Genomic DNA, 20,539 nt, shown 5'->3' on the forward strand with positions numbered 1-20,539 from the left:
CTGTTCTGAAATTACCCCCAACTGGATGAGTTCAAAAGGCTGCTGTTGGAAGATGTCAGCTGTAGTTCAATTATGTCTGAAGCAAACACCAGCTTACCCTGAAAGGGTCTTCGCTGAGGACTCCTACCTAATTCTCCTCAAAACTGTGCCTCACACAGCTCAGTCGAGCTACATCCAGACTCTCTGCCCTGACCAGCCCGACTCAGGGATTTGTGTATGAGACGCGGTGCTCCAAGGAAATCACCCCACAAGTGGCAAAGAAACAAGACTCCATTCCCTTACAAGGCCAGATGGAAGATGCAAATAGACGAGATCAGGCACAGTCAGGGAGGAGAAGGGGACCCAGAAGGTGCGAATAGAAAACACAGTGAAAATAACGTGATCAAAGAAAGAGACCAAAATAGCATCTACTGTAGCTGACATAAATGTAAGCATAAGCAAAGCCGAAAGAATTAATTGAAAACTATGCGATTTGGCCACTAACCCAAACTCTTATTAACAACGTCAACTGGTGTCCTATCTATAAAGATGAGTTAATTAGAAAATTAAAATTTTAAATAGTATCAGTCAGAGGTTCCAAGGGAAGACAAAGAAAATACATGCCACTCTTTCTCTCCACATAAAACCTGAGCAGAATGCAGAGCACAGCTGTTGGAGAGCACTGAAAAGTAAATGGCACTGGCAGACTGGGGAAGGATACCACAACCAGGGCACCATCATGTCTTTCCTCCGGTACAGCCCATCACGAACTGATGAACACAGCCAAGCTGCAGGGTGAGCATCGAGGGGCAGGAGAGAGAGCTCCAGGAGAAGCAAGGCTTGAGGAATGGGAAAGGAAACTTCCCAAAGCTCAGAAAGTGGAGATGAAACCCCGCTTCCTTTTCCTCACTTCTCTTTGGCCCCAGGTCCCAGGCAATTCTGTGGTGGCCGTGGTGGCCATCAGCCAAAACCCCCTCTCTCTCTGTTCTCACACTGTTTGGCCCAGACACAACTATTGAGGAAGTGAGCAGCGGAGGGGAACCCAGGAAAAGTACTGGGGAGGCAATAGGGAAAAACTCAAGAAAGCAACCCTATAAAATTGTTTATCAACTCCTAGGCTCACCCTCGACCTGTGCTGGTGAAAAAAAGAGATGCTACACAAACATGAACCAACAGAAAGCTAGAGTGGCTATGTTAATATCAGGCAAAGAAGACTTTAGAACAAAGAAAATGACCAGGGATAAAGACATAATATTTTGATAAAAGGGTTCTGTCACCAAAAGATATAACAATAAATGTGTTTGCATTTAATAACAGAAACTTAAAATACACAAAGCAAGGGAAAAACAGACAAATCCACAATTTTCTTGAAAGGAAAAACAGACAAATCCACAATTTCAGTTGCAGACTTCAAAACTACTCTCATAGTGAAAAAGGAACCCTCCTACACTGTTGGTGGGACTGTAAGTAGGCTGGTGCAACCACTATGGAGAATAGTATGGAGGTTCCTTAAAAAACTAAAAAATAGAACTATCATATTACCCAGCAATCATGCTCCTGGGCATATATCCGGAGAAAACCATAATCTGAAAAGATACCTGCATTCCTATGTTCACAGCAGCATTGTTTATAGTAGCCAAGACATGAGTGCAACCTAAATGTCTATCAATGGAGAAATGGATATAGAAGATGTGGTAAATATATACTGTGGAATATTACTCAGCCATAAAAAATAAAATAATGCCATTTGTAGCAACATGGATGGACCTAGAGTTTATCAGACTAAGTAAAGTTAGTCAGATAGTGAAAGACAAACATCATATGATCACTTATATGTGGAATCTCAAAAAAGGATAAGGATACAAATGAATTTATTTGCAGAACAGAAACAGACTCACAGACTTTGACAACAAACTTATGGTTACCAAAGAGACAAGGAGGGGAAGGATAAATTGGGAGTATGGAATGACAGATGCACATTACTCTATGTTAAATAAATGAACAACAAGGATTTATTGTCTAGCACAGGGAACTATATTCAATACCTTGTAATAAACTATAATTGAAAAGAGTCGAAAAAAGAATATATCCAGAACATAAAAAGAACATGTAAAGAACATACGAAGAACTAAAACATATAAAGAACCCCAGAACCTATGAAGAACTTTAAAATTCAACAGAACAACCAACCCAATTCTTTAGATAGGCAGGAAATCTGAATAGACACTTCATCAAAGAAGGTACTGTATCTGGCACACCAGCACATGAAAAGATACTCAATATCATCTGTCAGTAGGGAAATGCAAATTCGAACTGCAATGCAATACCACCACATACTTATTCAAATGCCTAAAATTCATAATACTGACAATAACAAATGCCAGCCGGATGGACAGTAACAGAAACTCTCATTCATTGCTGGTGGGAGTGCAAAACGGTATAGCCACTTTGGAAGACAGATTGGCTCTTCTCTACAGAATTAAACACAGTCTTTTTCACATGGCCCAGCAATTGCACTCTTAGGTATTTACCCAAGAGGACTGAACACTTATGTCCACACAAAAACCTGTGTGTCAAAGTCTATTGCAGCTTTATTTGAAAATTATTAAAAAGCAAAAGGAGCCGAGATGTCCTTCAACAAGGAAATGGAAAAGCTACAAGGAAAGCCTTCATGACTTACTTGGTGTATAGGTTGATTTGACTTTTAGAATGAGATATCAGCAAAGCTAAGTCTAGATAATTTTTGAAAAGATAAGAGTTTTCATTGGCCTTGCTAGTTTATTTTGTCCTATGATGCCAATTTTCTTACACTCAATCAAGCTTGTGATATTAGAATTTTAAATGGCTTTGAAATGATCCTTAGGAAGGAGTTACTCCTTTCTTCCAGGGTTGGTCTCCTCATAGGCCACTGAAAGTTATAAATTATGATGGGAACCAAGCTTCTTTTAGAAACATCCCATGGCTTCTATCAGACAATATGGCCTTTAACGTTCTATTTTCTCAGTACTTAAACTTTCTTATAAACCAAGTTGTGGGTCTGCTCGAAAATCATCCTACCTACTTCTCCTTTCAGCTACCTAAGCAGAGGATGTGCTGTGCACAATGAGACCCATAGAAAAATCTCCTTACCATTCTGAATAAGGTAGGCATCAAAGTGCCACTTGTTGACTGAGACACTGAATCTGCGGCTGGGCACCTGTTGGAGAATTTCTCACAGCTCTGACTATAGTAATGAGAGTGATCCCTGTGGTAACTCTTTAGGAAAAGAAGTACTGCAAGAGGAAACTAGCAAAGGGTGTCACACAATACCTTCCTCCTGAAGTTAATACTGTCATTACATGCTAGTCAATTCCATGAGCCCAAGACAAGCAAACTCAATTTCACTTTGCAAAAATGTTCTATAGCAGAGGTTCTTGGACCTCTAAGAGTCCATGAATGGATTATTATTTCAAAACATCTAATAGTGGATGTCCATATCCTGCAAACAAAGTCATGTCTGCCTTACAGGTCTCTGCTTTATGGTAAAAAGGCATCAACTGAATATGAAGGGCTAGCCATCACCTTCTGCTGCAAAGGTATATGATGGGAGCTGGACGGCTAAAATCAATCAAAATGGAGCCAGGAACTAAACTAAATTCATGCAGTTCATCTCGCAGACAGGGATCATTCAAACCATGGGGTCTTTAAGGGAACGATCATAAAAAAGTTGGGAATTTGAGCTTAGAATTAAGATCAACTTGGAAAGACAATTCCTCCACATCTGTTTACTTGAGGATATATAAAAAGGCAGATGATGGGCTTTGAATAAATAAATGCTACTTTATTCAACCTTCTGCTATGGTCCCTTGAGCCTGGGTTTACATCCATGAGCATTCAGGAATCACGTGGTGTAACCAAAGCATGAAAGGCTCATGAGGAGTTCCCTGGTGGCACAGCGGGTTGAGAATCTGGTGTTGTTACCGCAATGGCCCAGGTCACTGCTGTGTCAAAGTTTTGATCCTCAGTCTGGGAACTTCCACATGTTTCCCACCAGGCTCACGAATGGTAGTGGATTGTTTCTGGCCACACCCATGGCACGTGGAAGTTCCCAGGCCAGGGAACTCACACCACAGCAGCAACCCAAGCTGCAGCGGTGATAACACTGGACCCATAACCCACTGTGCCACAAAGGAAATCCAGCAGCAGATTTCTTTTAATGCATACTTCCTTCAGGATGGAGTTTGGGTTGGCTCCTTTCTGGATTTCAGCTTCCCAAATGCAAACTAACAGAAGAAACATTTCAGGTCCCTGGTAAGAGCAGGACCCTGGGGAGTTCCCGTTGTGGCTCAGTGGTTAACTAATCTGACTAGCATCCATGAGGATGCAGGTTCAATCCCTGGCCTCGCTCAGTGGGTTAAGGATCCGGCGTGGCATGAGCTGTGTGGCGTAGGTCACAGATGAGGCTCAGATCTGATGTTGCTGTGGCTGTGGTGTAGGCCAGCGGCTATAGCTCAGATTCAACCCCTAGCCTGGGAATCTCCATATGCCATGGGTGCGGCCCTTAAAAAAAAAAAAAAAGCAGGACCCTGAAGCCTGTGGCCTCCTCAGGATGAGAGAGCAGAGAAGACCATGGCTCGCCGAGGGCAGAGTGGCCACCAGGGGACACAGCCAGGCCTGGTGCCAACATTCTTCAGGTCTTAAAAATGTCTTAAAAACGTGTGTCAGAATGCACTTCAACTTGTACCACCATGATCCATCATGAATGTATGCTCATAAATCTGACTCATAGCAACATCCCCATGAAGCTCATAAAATGCTCTGATGCCAGCTTCCCTGCTTTGAAACAGTTTCAGATGAGCAGCACTCCGTGGCCAAGAGTGAGTCAGGCAGGCAGACACGAGGGTCTCTGATACGAATGTGTGATCCTATGCGCCTGCCTTTTCTCTGATCCTGAATGTGTGTGGCAAAATGAAGCCAAGTGAACCTCAGTTTTTCAGATCATGCGTTCCCCTAGACAGGCCCGGGCAGCACGGACAGAGGGAAAAAAGCCCGGGCAGTGGAGCTGACGACAGTGAGCGCAGCCCAGGTGCGCCCTGGCGCATGTTGTTCCAGACACACGCTTCACACACAGGGAGGATTATTTTAATTCCGTGGCCTTCAGATCTCGTAAACACAAGTAAAAACAAGCAGGTAACTATGACAATTCAACTTCAGAGACTTTTGATTTCAAAAATAAACCTATCCCTCAAGCCCCTTTATCTTGTTCTCTTAACATCGACTTTGTCTTCTCCTCAGCTAAGGTTTTTGTTACTTCAAAGCCATTTCTACCTGCTTGCACAATGAGACGCGCTATCCCCTTGCCTGAAGATGCCACGATGGAATCCAGGAAGAACCTCTGGTTGGCATGATGGACTCGAGCAGTCCCTCCCCACTTCCCAGCTGGAGCTGTAGGGCTCATTCTGGGCCTCTCTAGAAACTTCGAGGACTGCCTTTCCCATTCTCATTTATAGCAAAACTGTGTGAATACAAGCTGTTCTGCATCCAGGCCCGTGTACACATCACGTCTTCTAAGACTGCATCTGGGGTGGGATGGAGTAAAGCTCACACATGGCCTTCGGCCTCATAGACACTGTGCCTCCCCAGGAGTCTACTTAGAAATGAGAAATGGGAAGTTCCCTTCATGGCTCAGTGGTTAACAATCCCAACTAGGATCCATGAGGACGTGGGTTTGATCCCTGGCCTCGCTCAGTGGGTTGGGGATGCAGCATTGCCATGAGCTGTGGTGTAGGTCACAGATGCCACTCCAACCTGGAGTTGCTGTGGCTGTGGTGTAGGCCAGCAGCTGCAGCTCCACTTACACCTCTAGCCTGGGAACTTCCACATGCCGTGGGTGTGGCCCTAAAAAGCAAACAAAAACAAAAAAGAAAAAACAAAACAAAAAAAGAAACAGAAATGAGAGATGTTATGTTTCTCAACAGAACAAATGAGGCCCCTTCTGACCAGGGCTAGTAATCAGGGGTATGATCTGAGGGAAATCCAGAGGCATCCCTAAGGATATCTGGCAGTGGTTTTGCTGATCCCCAAGGAGTGAGGGGGTACAGATGAAATCTACCCTTGGCCATCGGGAGGGCAGAGGTGGGCTCTTGAAGGCCCAGATCTAAAGCCTTGCTCACCTGGATTTGGCCCAGACGCCCTCAACTTAGGTTCTCTGCAGTGAAATCAAGATATTACACAAAACCTGGATGGCATTGGGGCAGAAGCAGCACCATCTTTGCAGCCAGGGCGGCCACTATGGAGGCATTCTGCCTTGCAGGGCATGAAGCACAGTGTAGCTTTAACTCATTGGAGAGCTCCCAGCAGTGAGCTGCCTGGGGAAACGGCAGCATCTGGATACAGTGATTCTCCCAGCTGAAGGAGGCCAGTGCAGAGGAAGAAGAAAATACCTGAGCATCTCTTGTTCGAAGGCACCCACGACTTTCCACACTGAGCCCTCAAGGAGAATGGGTTGGGGAGAGTGTGTGGGCATCTGCTGGTATGCGAGGGAAGAGCTAACAAAACCTAGGATTCAGGTAAAAACTATTGCAATTCACCTACGTCTATAAGACTTATTGAGAGTCAAAAGGCCTTAGAGTAAAAAGAACTTGGAATTTGTGTCAAGAAAGTAAATCTACATTTCTGAGTGCCTATTATGTGCAGGAACAGTCAGGTGCTTTTAAATATGTTATCTTCTTTCTGACAACCTTGAAAGAGAAGTATTCCTGTGTTCATTTTGCAGAAGAGGAAACGGAAGCGGGCAGGGCTTATGTGGTGTGCCCAAGGTCTCCTAGCCAGCAGGCTGTGGCCCTGAGCTATGACCCAAGCTCAGGGCTAATCCACATGGTGTTTCACTCCTAGTTCCACTGCCTACATGCCAGTGAGGGTATAAAGGCTGACCAGCCTGGGCTGCCAGGTGCCCCCACCCCCTGTAAGTCGTCTGGCCTCCTCTGCCCTCGTCATTGCTGCTGCTGCTGGTCCTCATCATTGGCAGGGGGAGCAGCGAGCACAGCGTCTCCGTCTTTGACAGAACCAGGGGTTGCTGGTCTTGACCCAGGGAGTCCGTGGATCCTACGTCCTGGCTGCTAAATGCTTCCTGGTGTGAAGACCAGCCCTCTCTTGGCAATTTCTCTGTGCCTGGCCACTGCGAGGCTTTTCTGCATTTCCCCTCACACCCTCAGGTGAAGGACTGTTGCCACGGGCAATGGGAAATGAACTAACAGTTTGCAGACCATTGTCTCCTGTTGTTTTCACAATGACCCTAAGAGGAAGGTCTTCTGTGACCCCATGTTAGAGTTGGGGTGAGGCTGCTGGTCAGCAGCGGGGCTGGCGTGGAGACCCAGGTCTGGCTGATACACTGCATTGCTCCCCGCCCCCCGACCCCAGTCGCCACGCTGCCCTTTGCCTGCCCCCCACAAGGGTCTGGCTGCAGGAGCACCCTCCACAGTGTGGGCCAGTGCCTGCTGGGGAAGACAGGAGCTGACGCCTTTCACAAACACTGGGGAGGCTGCTTTTCTGGCCTGGGGGGAGCCAGCCCCAGCTTCCAGGAGCGCAGGTCCCCGGAAGAATGGCCTCGCCTGCGGTATTTAAGACCAGCCTCTAGAGCCAGGGTCAAAGTGGGGAGCACACTCGAGTGATAGATTTGGAAAAGCAGCAAGCAAAGGAGGAGGTATGGTAGGCAAATATTTGAGTTATCGAGTGGTGGGAGTGAGCTGACTTCAGTGACAAGACACCAGGGTGGAAGCATCTTCTGCTTTCTGCGGACCTTCCTCTCCTCCTCCTGGGGTCTGGATGCACCTCAACCTGGCCTGATACCTCCCTGACCATCTCTCCCACTCAAACTCCTGTCTGTGGCTCTGGGTACAGACACCACGGAAACGACATGCTGAGGGTTTGGATGTTTTTCTATTTCACCCCATAAGACAGGATTATTTTCTAGAAGAAAATTATCCATACCTACCCTCTGCATTCTAGGCCAACCAATTCTCTGAGCTCTCTTCAGGGCAGTAAAAATGCCCTTATTGCTGAGAAACTGTTCATAATTGCATCCATTTCTGGCCATTAAATCCAGTAAGTTTAAAATGTTGAATATAATATAGCTGGTTTGGGAAATCTTTTAGACCTGCTCCAACTAACTAACTACAACAGCCAGGTCCCAATTAAGTGAGGAAAAAACGGTTCTGATTGGCAAAGAAATGGAATTGTGGACCCCTTGTGGATGTAAGAATAAACTATAAGTTGGCCCAAAGAAAGTTCTGGGGAAACACAGGATGAAGCTGCACCATTTCCCCCCGAGGGCCTGGTCCAAGTGCTCAGAAAGGCAGACACGAGAGAACGGGTTTCCAAGGCAGTGGTACGGGGAAGTCAACCATGGGATGTGGCTGAAATCAGTTCCTCACAAGAGAAAACACTCAAGGCAGTAGCCAATCCTATGATTTAATAAGTGTGAAAACTTGGGTTGTGAGAAATGAACTTGACCCAAATGAATCTCAGCTGATTCTTAGGGATGCTCTGGGGGGTCATCCCAAAGGGGCTATTTGACAATGCAGTCACTGCAAGTGTGGTGTATCTGTGTGTGTGCGAATGGCAGGGCTTTGAGGTGCAAAAGAAGTAGACAGTAGAAGTGGCTTACCTGGTGCCCATTTCCAGCCCCTTCTCTGAATTATTAGATGGTGAGTAAAAGGAGGGGAAAGAGTAGAGCAATGTCAGGTCCACAGGGCTTAATAGGCCCCTCAGGTTCCTTCCTTCCCAGTTTCTCACTTGACCAGGTGAGGACACTCAGCCACTCTGCTGTGATGTAGCCATCATCAATGAGAACAATGAGGAAAATGCACATCACTAATGTTAGGCAGAAAGCAGAACATATAACAACAATGTGCGGAACATGACTGCAATTATATGAAATGAGAATGGGGATGTTCTCAGTTTGAGGCCTCGAGTGTTACAATCCTCGCTCCCAAGGCTCTCAGTCTAGTGAGAGGTGGGCAGAAGAGCAATCACAGCCCACCATGAGCTGAGGACACATGAATGCTCTTTCTGCAGCTATAAAGGGTCACAGGAATATTAGTGTGATTCTGTGGTGAACAAGGAAAGGTGTCTTGAGCCCCTGCTATGTGTCAAGCCCTGTTTAGATTCTGGGGATACAGTGTAGGGTGCCTGGCAAAGCAGAGCTTTCAACCATGAGGAACACAGTTAAAAAGTAAAGGACACTCTTAAAAAACTAAAAAAAAAAAAAAGAGTTGCCATAGGATCCAGCAATTCCACTCCTGGGCATATACTCAGAAAAGACAAAAACTGTAACTCTAAAAGACGCATGCACCCCTATGTTCATGGCAGCACTGTTCACAAAAGCCAAGACATGTAAACAACCTAAATGTCCATCAATAGATGAATGGAGAAAGAAGGTATAGTACGTATATACAATGGAATACTACTCAGCCACAAAAAGAGTGGAATATTGCCATTTGCAGCAACATGGATGGATCTAGAGATTATCATGTAAGTGAATTAGGTCAGAGAAAGACAAATACCATACAGTATCACTTATATGCATAATTTTAAAAAGATACATATGAACATATTTACAAAACAGCAATGGATTCACAGACATAGAAAACAAACTTATGGTTACCAAAGGGGAAAGGGCAGAGAGGGATAAACTGGGAATTTGGATTTAACAGAGACAACAAGGCCCTTCTACAGAGCACAATGAACTATATTCAATATCTTGTAATAACCTGTAAGAGGAAGGAATCTGGAAGAGAATACACACACACACACACGTATGCATGTATGTATAAATGAATCACCTCACTGTACACCTGAAACACTGTAAATCAACTGTAGTTCAATTTTAAAAAGTAAAAAGAATAAACTGAGATGGCAGTGGGCATAACAAAGAATCAAGCAGGGGTGAGCAGGGAGGAGAAAGTACGGTACGTGGCTGGGTGGCCAGTACAGTCTCCCTGAGGAGGTGAAGCCTGAGATGCAACAATGAAGAAGAATCAGGCACAAGAAGAATCTGAAAGAGAAAGACAAACACCATATGACAGCACTTATATCTGGAATCTAATACACAGCACAAATGAACATTTCTACAGAAAAGAAACTCATGGACTTGGAGAATAGATTTGTGGTTGCCAAGGGGGAGAGGGAGGGAGTGGGATGGACTAGGAATCCAGGGTTAATAGATGCAAACTATCTTTGGAATGGATAAGCAATGAGATCCTGCTGGATAGCACAGGGAACAATATCTAGTCACTTGTGATGAAGCATATGGAGGATAATGTAAGAAAAAGAATGTATATTATATATGTATATGTATGACTGGATCACTTTGCTGTATAGCAGAAACTGACAGAACATTGTAAATCAACTATAATGGAAAAAATTAAAAATTTTTAAAAATAATAAAAAATAAAAACAAAAAAGAAATAAAGCCACTCAAGGACTCTTCTAAGAGGAGGAAAAGTTAGGCTTGGAAAGCTTAGATTTGAAAGCAGGTAACCTGGCATACATATTAATTCTCAGAGTGGAGGCAGGATAAGGTACCGACAATTTTTAGCAAGCCTATAAACAGACTTAGTAGATGAGTGTTTTATTTTATGGCAAGTGGCCACTTTTTTTTGGCCTCACCTGTGGCATGTGGAGGTTCCCAGGCCAGGGACTGAACCAGCGTCACAGCAGTCACCAGAGTCACAGCAGGGACAACACCATATCCTTAAGCCACTGTGCCACCAGGGAACTCCAAGTGACTACTTTTTAAAAATATAGATTGTTTATTTAAATTTGCATTTTTTCTTTCCCTTTCTTTCCTTCCTTCCTTCCTTTTTCCTTCTTCCTCCTTTTTGCTTTTTTAGGGCCATACCTGTGGCATATGGAAGTTCCCAGGCTAGGGGTCGAATTGGACCTACAGCTGCCAGCCTACACCGCAGCCACAGCCACAGTAAAGCGGGACCCAAGCCATGTCTGCGACCTATACCAGAGCTCACAGCAACGCCGGATCCTTAACCTACCGAGCGAGGCCAGGGACTGAATCCGCATTCTCGTGGATACTAGTTGGGTTCTTTACCACTAAGCCACAACAGGAACTCTCAAGTGACCACTTTTTAACACATAGTGAAACTGTCACCTAAATGAGTGAAGGCTTCCACCTCCACCTGAAACACATGTCACAAGTGGGGGGAAAGGTTAGTTGGTTATGGCAACTGTAATTTTTGCTTATAATCACACTGCACTGAGCAGAAACCCACTGCAGCTGTAAGTCCATTGCATTCACAAATATCAAGGGAAACTTGGGAGAGTCATGGAGCTGGGGCCCAGGACCTTGTCCCCATAGGCTCTTGGGGCAGCCCAAGGACTCTAGAAACATCAAGTTGGGACAGAGGGCCTCAGGGGCCCAGGATCAAGGCAGCCAGCCTGGAGACTGGGCTGGAACCCTCAGCCTGGCCTCCAGCCAGGAAGGCAAGTGAGGGGCCACTCAGGGCCATTAGGCAGATCTGCAGCCACAAGAAGTCAGGACCAGCAAAAGCGTGGCCGCAGGAAGCGACCTGCTTTGCGAGGGACCCAGAGGTAGGCGCTTCCATGAGGCTCAAGGTCACATGAGCAGCATTCTTGACCTGCATCAGAATGAGGCTGGCCAGTTGGGCAGCGCTGGTGGAGATTCTCGAGCTAAGAATCCGCTTGCTTCCTCTGCTGTCTTGCACTTTCCACCAAACTTTTCCTTATCCTCTGGGAGGAGATCTCTAAGAAAACATTAGGGGCTGCTGTGGTTTCCTCAGATTGACAACATTGGGAGGGAAATGGAAAGGAAAATTAAAGCACATTTGGTCGACATGATGAAAGCCATCAGGCTCCAATTAGCCCAAATTTAGGCCAGACATTGACTGCTGGACGGCTGAAAAATCCCCTGGTGGCTGTTTTGTGCATTGAGGGACTTGAGCAAATACTCTATTTGGAAACATTTTACTAATGACCATTTTTAGAGAATGAGCAGTTCCTTTGAGATCTCACCCTCCCCTCCCACAGGCCAGACCATAGCTGGAGGATGTTCTTGGTGAAACTTTTGAGAAAGGCTGGCCCCACGATAGGGGAGGGCGGTGGTGAAGTTCCTGGATTTTCAGCTCAGAGAGACAGGTCAGCTGTCAGTTGACCCCAAAGCATTCATTCTGTACAGCTGGGTGGTGACAAGGAGCTGTGTGTGCGGTACAGAGGGTGGGCTTGGAAGACTCCCAGGAGAAGTCAGCTGACCCACACATTCCCCGCTCTAGGCGAACCTGATGGACCACACTGAGCCAAGCAGAATTGGTATGTGCAGGAAACAACTTCCTGGACAAGTGTCCAACTGGCCTTGGGATAAAATTAACTGAAGCAAGGTCTCAGAGGCTTCCGGGACAACATCAAAGAGCCTGGACAGTCCTCTGAAAAAGGCTTTGGCAGGCAGAGCTGGCCAACCTCCGCCCTCACCCTTGCGAGGCCCCTGGTGGAGGAAGGGGAGCAGGGAGAGTAGCCAGTGCTAGTGACAGGACAGGGTGAGGGTCCTGGACTCCGGGAGCTATGACCACCACATGGCAATCACTCATGTGGCCTCCTCCTGGGCCCCCCCCAGGCACTTTAATAGGGACCAGAGCTTTGGTCCAAGCGAGTCTCTAAAGGGTAGGTGTCTAGGAAAGCCTCAGGTTGACAGCAACTCTGCCCATACTTCTTTGTAGAGTCGACGGGGACACAGGGGACCTCGAAGAGTCAAGGTCTCTGAGACCAAGAAGGCGTGCCTCCCAACCTGGGTGAGCTACCACAGGCGAATTCTCTGGCAGAGGTGGTTTGGCCACCAACAGGCTAGACCATGGTTTCTCCACATTTTCCCCAGTGGCTCCTAGTACAAAGCCAAGCCTCTGGGAAGCCAAGGAGCGTGACCCCAGAGAAAACCTTTCAATGCTTCCAGATGAGGTCGAGTATTCATGACTTAAAGTGCTTCATGAACCCGACTTCAAAAGAAAACATACGCTAAGGGCATTTTCACTGAGCAGAGTCTGGAAAATAAACTGAGATGGAGAAAAGGGTTTTATTCAAGGGGAGGAGGGGGATCCCTTGCTCCTCTAATTGAAAAGTCATTTCACCTTTTCCCCAAAGGGCCTCCTCTACTCCTGGAGTCCTTTAAACCTCTCTGCTCTGGAGTTGGCTCGCCCAGAACTATGGCGATGCTGATGGGAGGGTGGGGCTGCCTCTGAGAAGAGGAGGTGGTGGGTGTGTCATTAAGTGTGTATGTCTCTGTGTGTTTGTGTGTGTGGAGGTGTTAAGGCTTTTAAAAACTAATCTTAGATAGATTCCCTTATCCTGAAATGGGGAACATGGCAGAGGGAAAAATGGCAGAAATTCCATGACCTTAACACACTCACTTCTGCATGACTTTTAGGTCTTAACTTGACAGTGGGAGTGGGTGAGGGGGATGGGGGAGACCTTTACCTGCATTACCCTGAGTGATTTCGGAACAACATGGGTCCTGTGGGCCCCCTTATTCCACAGAGGGGGAAACTGCCACCTGAGTGGCTAGCCAAGGCCTTCCTGACTCAAAGCCCTTGATCTTCATCATCAAGTGACACTGAGGGAACATGAAGGGCCAAGTCAGGAGTATGAGCTGAGCTGTCGACAAGATCAACAGAGGTTGTAAAATAGGAGCCACGCTGTTGCTGTGACTGATGGGCTGGGTTCCTGAGTCAGTCTATTCCTTCACATCGGTGTGTCTCTGCTGAGGGAAACCCATCCCCTAGAGGACCTTTGGCAACACCTGGAGACATTGTTGTCAAGACATTGTTGTCAGGGTAGGTGCTGGGCTCTTAACCCACTGCGCCACAGTAGGAACTCCCATGATATCCTTATTTTGTACCCAGAGTATAATCACTCGATCATCATTCCAAGGTTTCCCTTGGAAATGGATAATTCCATCCTCTTCCATTTGCTTCACTAATAATTTCAGAGCAAACCCATGCAAAGAATAAAGGCCATGGGCCGTAGGAATTTGACATGTCTCTCAACATGTCACTTTACAGAAAATCCCAGAAACAATCACTGAGCCTAGGATAGGTGAGTTCGAGGTTGTGTGCAAATGCACAGTCTTCTAATATCTGGATGAGAGGGCTTCAGAAGAATGTAGGCTCCCTTCATTTAAGGCTATTATGAGGCTATTATCCATTTTACCCAATGACAAAGTGGTAACAGGATCCACTAATACCTTGATGAGATGCTTTGGTTCATAATAATTGAGTTAAGAACATAGAATGGATTCTAGGCTGTGTTAAGGAAATGCAACTTTATGACAAATTCTTTTGCACATTATCTACACAATAGACCTTCATTGGATTCCTTTAAATAGTACAATCTTCATGCCTCTTAAAGTTATTCAAATGATAAACATTTGGCTTTACAGTTTCCTAGACCATTAAATCACTTACTTAGTCAAGAGAAGTGTACAACAAAGCACTTGAATATAATTGTAGTTGGAAAAAGCTGGAGAAAATCCTTGACTCTTGGGTGGCTCATCTTTTCTCCACCCTCAATACTCTGTGACGACTCTACCTCTAGCTTGAAGGTGCAATAAAAATACCATTTATCAGTATGAACTGTTATGTGTGAACATAAAGACTTTTCTGTATCAGTTGGAATATATGCATCCGTGAGAATAAACACACATACACGTCACTGTAAGAAACCCAGGATAATGATAGACCAGGCTCTTAACTAATGTGAAAGCCAAGAGTCACTCAGGAAAAAAAAAATTATCTATAATACACAGTAAAAACTACCTCCTGAAATAGGAGGCTCAGAGTCCAGAAAAAGAGGTGAGGATGAGGCAGTCAGATGGGGGAAGATACAAACCCCAACCAGGCGGGAGTCTGAGGGCTGGGACTGGACGCGCAGGGACGGTACTCACTCCACCCATCATGCTGCACCCAGTTGAGGGTCTGTGACCTTGGAGCAAGCCTCCAAGGGCTCCATATCCTTACCTGTCCACCCTTCTCCCCCCGGGGACCTGAAGAACCGCTCTGCATTCCTGTGAGGTTTCTGCCCTCAGAGTCAGGACGCATTAACACAGATCTTGAGCCCTTCCCTTCCCTCCATAGCTCTTTTTTAGCTTTTGGTGCTTGTCCCTGAGTATTCAGAAATGGGAAAATCAACGCTCTAAAGCTCAATCTTCCATTGGTCCTTCTTGGATCCAAGGTAGCCTTGTGGCAACACTCTGTTAGAAGCTGGACCACAGGGGCGAATGCTTATTGAGTATTCACTGTATGCCATGTACTACTGTTCTAAGAACTTAGTTGAATGCTGCTAAAGCTCTATTTTACATATGAAGAAATTATGGCACAGAAAATTTATATTTCCATCAAAGCTATTGAAAACCTTAAATAGAGAAATTGAAATTCCAATCCATAAAAATGACAAGATCTGAGAATAGAGAGCATTTTTTTGCCTTCTATTTATTCACTTTTGTAATATTAAAACAACTGGCAAGATGATTGTAATAACTTTTTTCTAAAATAACCATCTTTCTGAACTTTTTTTTTAACCATCTATATAGCACATGTAGTTTCTACCTAATTGATATAAAAAATCTTTTTATATGTCCTTTTATATCCTGATCACTTCTGTTCTGTCTTCACAGAGTAATTTTTAATAGTTTTACTGAGGCTTGGATGGCATGATAAACTACACAAATAGAAATTGTACGATTTGTTAAATTGTACATAGGTATACAGCTGTATACACATGGGAAGCAAACACTGCAATCAACATGGTGAACAAATCCGTCACCCTAAAAACTTTCCTCACGTCCATGTGTACCTTGCCCTTCTCCTCCCAACTCCTGCCTCCATATCCAGGTAACCACTCATCTGCCTTCTGTCACAATGTGCCACTTTGCATCTCATAAAATTTTATATAAATGGAGACATATAGTATATGTTCTTTTTTGTCTAGCTTCTTTTACTCAACATAATTATGTTCAAAGTCACCCATGCTGTGGCATACATCCATTTTCATTACTGAGTAGTACTTCATTGTATGGCTGTACTGGTTTGTTTATCTGATCACTTATTATAAATAAGTTTTTTTTTTTTTTTTTTTTGTCTTTTTGCCATTTTTTTGGGCCGCTCCTGCGGCACATGGAGGTTCCCAGGCTAGGGGTCGAATCGGAGCCGTAGCCACCGGCCTACACCAGAGCCACAGCAATGAGAGATCTGAGCCACGTCCGCGACCCACACCACAGCCCATGGCAACGCCAGATCCCCAACCCACTGAGCAAGGCCAGGGATCGAACCTGCAACCCCATGGTTCCTAGTCGGATTCGTCAACCACTGAGCCACGACAGGAACTCCTATAAATAAGTTTTAATTGAGTTTTTCTTTATCACTTGGGAACCAAAATAACCATATGTGATACAATCTATAATAACCAGTTAGAAAAGAAAACTGGGAAAAGTCAATTAACAAGAAATGCACAAGCCTTATATTAAGAAAACTAAAAACTTCTAAAGAAGATTCAAATACAGAGAGAGAAATAATGTGCTCGAGGATAAGAAAATATATAAAGATGTCAGCTCTTTCAGGGTTCACCGAGAAATCCAATGCATCCTAATAAAATTTCAATGAGATTTTTGGGGGGATGGAATTTAATAAGATGGTTAAAGTTCTGTCTGGAAGAGAAAATACATAAAATCCCAAGCAATCACCCCAAGAAGCTCCTCCTTTGAAGTGTCCAGAGCAGCCCCTTTCCTGACAGCCAGCGGCACACCCAGGCCATGGCTCTAGCCACACCCCTTCTAAAGACCCCCGCAGAGAGCCACTCCTCAGTGTATCCCAGGAGTACGGTCCTGGTAGGCAAACGTGTTAGGATCTGGGATACAGCCTGTCAGGATGGGAGCAGGATCTGAATTGTCCAGAGCCCTTTCTTCTGGATTTTTCTTTGAGTGTGGTTTGGATAAGGTCGATATCTACCTTTCCTTTGGGGGTGGGCACATGAGCAAAGCCTATCTAAGAATTCCCAGTGGAATATCACCCAAACAGGCCACGGAGACTCAATTCTAGGCTGTTGGCTACTGTGTAGGACTGTTGTGTACTGTCTTTCAGAGCTCACTTTCTTCCACTGCCTGATGCCCAGGGTCTTAAAAACCACTGTTTTATTATAAATATATAAATACATAATAAAATATATATATAATTAAAACGTATATATAATATACAAATATGTATATATATTACATATACATAATAACCAATAACCTATACATATAGTTTACATACACACTGCTGTTGTTTCAGGCAAGAGGGTAAACCCCGCCCTAGTCCTCCGTCTTGCTCTGAAGTGGAAGCCCTCATCTCTTACTTTGTGACACTTACACGTCCAAGATTTATTTAAATATTCCTCTCTCATTGGATACCTAGAATATGTCCAGTTTTTCCTTTTTTTTATGCACATGCATTAGTTTGCAATATATGTTAAGGTCGTGCAGCAAACACGGATGGCCAACAACACAGTGAGGTTCAGACACAGTGGCAATATTTTTCTTCAGAAAACATATATTAATTATCTTTAAAAAAATAAATAAATAAAGCCCCAAGGACTGAGGACCGACTCATGGATTTAAAGACACGGGTGACAACCACAGAATCTCAAATTCTTTTTTTTTTTTTGTCTTTTTAGGGCCACACTTGTGGCATATGGAGGTTCCCAGGCTAGGGGTAGAATCGAATTGGAGCTGTGGCCGCTGAAATGCCAGATGCGAGCCACCTCTGTGACCTACATCACACAGCAACTCCAGTTGCTTAACCCACCGAGTGAGGCCAGGGATAGAACCTGCATCCTCATGGATACCAGTCAGATTTGTTTCTGCTGAGCCACAACAGGAACTCCTGAGAATCTCAAATTCTTATTCATGGGAATCTTTTGCCACAGATACTGCCAAGTTAATTACAGGCCTTGACCTGGAATATACGACTATAACCATACTGAAGCAGAACCTGGTGGACTTGATGCACCGTAGTTCACCTAGATTTCTGGCACTTCAGCAAGCAGTACAGACACCTACATCCCACAGAGCTGTGCTCAGGTTGGTGGAATTGCTCTGCGTCCCGTATCTCAATGGCCTCGTGTGCCTAAGACTTTTATCTAGTGATGGCAGGGAAGATGAAGGGTGATGAGAAAAGAATGCCTCCATCATAGCTCCCTGATGCTGATAACCTGGATGCCGTGCCCTGTCCACTAACAGGTCTGTGGGAACTGGAAACTCCTGACAGATCTGTGCCCTGCACTGCCTACTGCACTGGTCAGAGACCCAAACCCCAATGGGGTGACCCAGGTAAACTCACAACCATCACGAGAAAGACAGAGACCCACTGCACACCCTGTGGTCCTCGGTAGACGCCCTGCAAGAACTTATCTATCTCTTCTTTTAAAGTATATGAGGACAGTGACATGACAAAGCAGAGTGACTGCCATGCCATTTGCTGTCTGGACTTTGGTGGGGGTGGGGTCGTCAGACTGGCTAAGCTCTCCACCTCCTATCAGGTTCAAAACCATTTGCCAGTCGCAAGGGGCAATTTAATAGCACTTTGTCAGGGGTTACGATAAAGCACAGGTATGGGTTTTGCTTTTGAAAAGTATTTGTCTTATTTGACCTGATATTTAGGTGATTTTGAAGCAAACCATTAAGTACACAGAAACAAAACATTAGATCAAAAGATCAAACTTAAAAAGAATGCCTACAAGATCAAAGCCTCCTGTTCATCTTCTCTGGCTGCAGGAGTGTCTAGCAGAGAGAGAAAACATTTCTTTTGAGAAATACTCTTTTCAAAGAAAGATTAGAATGTGGCTTTAAGAGAATGGCCAAAGGGTGGAGAGATAACGGGTGGGGAAGAGTCAGTAATGGTGTGCAGAGCCGACATTTCCGCTACTGGTCCAGACAAGTTGATGCAGCCGTCAGATCTTTGAAAGCTTGTGAGAGAACCACCCAGCTGCTGGTGAACCTGCTCAGAATATTTCCCAACATCTGCAGGATCCAGGGTCCAGGGCCCAGGGCGAGTCACGTGCCCAGGAAACCAGAGGCTCTGCCGTGCCCTCTGACCAAGACTGACTCAGCTGCTGCCATCATCAGCTCGCAGGCAGAGCCAGTGGTGGCAAGCTGTCCTCAGTGGGCATGGACTTGGCCACAGTTGTGTTTAGCAAGGGACATCGACGCAGAAAGGACTGAGGACCAGCCCCTTTTCCAGCCCCTGACTCTGGGATTCCACACTCCCACTATCTGGCAGAGTACGTAATGGCTGTGACTACTGTTGAGCCACAGGGCCTGACTTAGCCTCTCATGGGGGAAATGAGCTTAAGGAAGCCACCTGTGAGTGGTGGACACCTGCCCCAGTGGTGCACTTCACACTGTGTGGATTTCAATTCTCTGACCAGGTGAATTCTCTCATTCTCCTACAGTGGTCTGATGACCAACCCCAACTGAACACAAGACACTTCTCAGAGCGCTGGGACATTGCCAGGTTCTGGCTGCCTGACCTTTGAGTCCACCCTTCACTTCGAGTCGCACCTGCGTTTCCCATCTGGCCCAAGGCTCAAGGTTTCGGACTTTCTCCTCCTTCTTTGGACCATCTCAGGGCAAACCCAAGCCCTTGCACCTTCCCACGGCTGACGGGAAAGATCAGAGCCTCACAACACGTGGCAGAGAAAGCAAAAGGGTTTGAAACAGACTCCTTTGAAAGCTCAGAGTTGAACAACGCTTTGTTCTCATTCTCTCCTTCCAGAGAATTATGACAGAAACTTGATTACATAAAATCAAATTCTGCATGGAAACCACCGATATGAATAGAATCCAAAGGTAAACAATAAGTTAGGAAAATGTTTGCAACATATTTCACAAAGGGCTTCTTTCCTGAGTCAAGAGCACCTACAAATCAATAAGCATAGGTTAACTTTTAAAAATGGGCAAAACATGAAACACAGTTCACAAGAAAGGAAACCACATGGCTTTTAGACAGGAAACTGTCTCACAGTAAGTAAAAGACAAATGAAAACTATAGCAAAATACCATGTCCACATCTCTGATGGGCAAAGATAAAGCAACTGAGGGGAGGGGTTCCCATCCTGGCACAGCAGAAATGAATCTGACTAGTATCGATGAGGACGAGGATTTGATCCCTAGCCCTGCTCAATGGGTTAAGAGATCCGGCATCAATGTGAGCTGTGGTGTAGGTCGCAGACGAGACTCAGAGCCCGCATTGCTGTGACTGTGGTGTAGGCTGGCGGCTACAGCTCTGATTTGACCCCTAGCCTGGGAACCTCCATATGCCGTGGGAGCGGCCCTAAAAAAGACCAAAAAAAAAAAAAAAAAAAAAAAAGCAAAAAGCACCTGAGGGGCTATTACCAGAGAGGAAGCTGCCCCCTGTGTAGAACAGGGAGGGGATGACCAGCCAACACTTTCTTCTTGAACATGAAGCGTCTCTGGAGACGTGTCCAGAAAACAATCATTTTGACTGCCTTCAGAGAGGAGACTCTGGTGACT

General features: G+C 45.3%; 1 protein-coding gene across 16 annotated transcripts in view; it reads right to left on the reverse strand.

Moving 5' to 3' along the window:
* Positions 1–20,539, reverse strand: part of ULK4 (unc-51 like kinase 4) — a 540,161-nt gene that overhangs the window by 7,000 nt on the left and 512,622 nt on the right. The gene's annotated exons all lie outside the window — the stretch shown is intronic.

Source organism: Sus scrofa, chromosome 13, assembly GCF_054392235.1.
Source record: "Sus scrofa isolate SSC_HxYL_T2T_F1_AM1 chromosome 13, Sscrofa_HxYL_maternal_Yorkshire_Landrace_v2.0, whole genome shotgun sequence".
In the NCBI taxonomy this organism is placed as follows: domain Eukaryota; kingdom Metazoa; phylum Chordata; class Mammalia; order Artiodactyla; family Suidae; genus Sus; species Sus scrofa.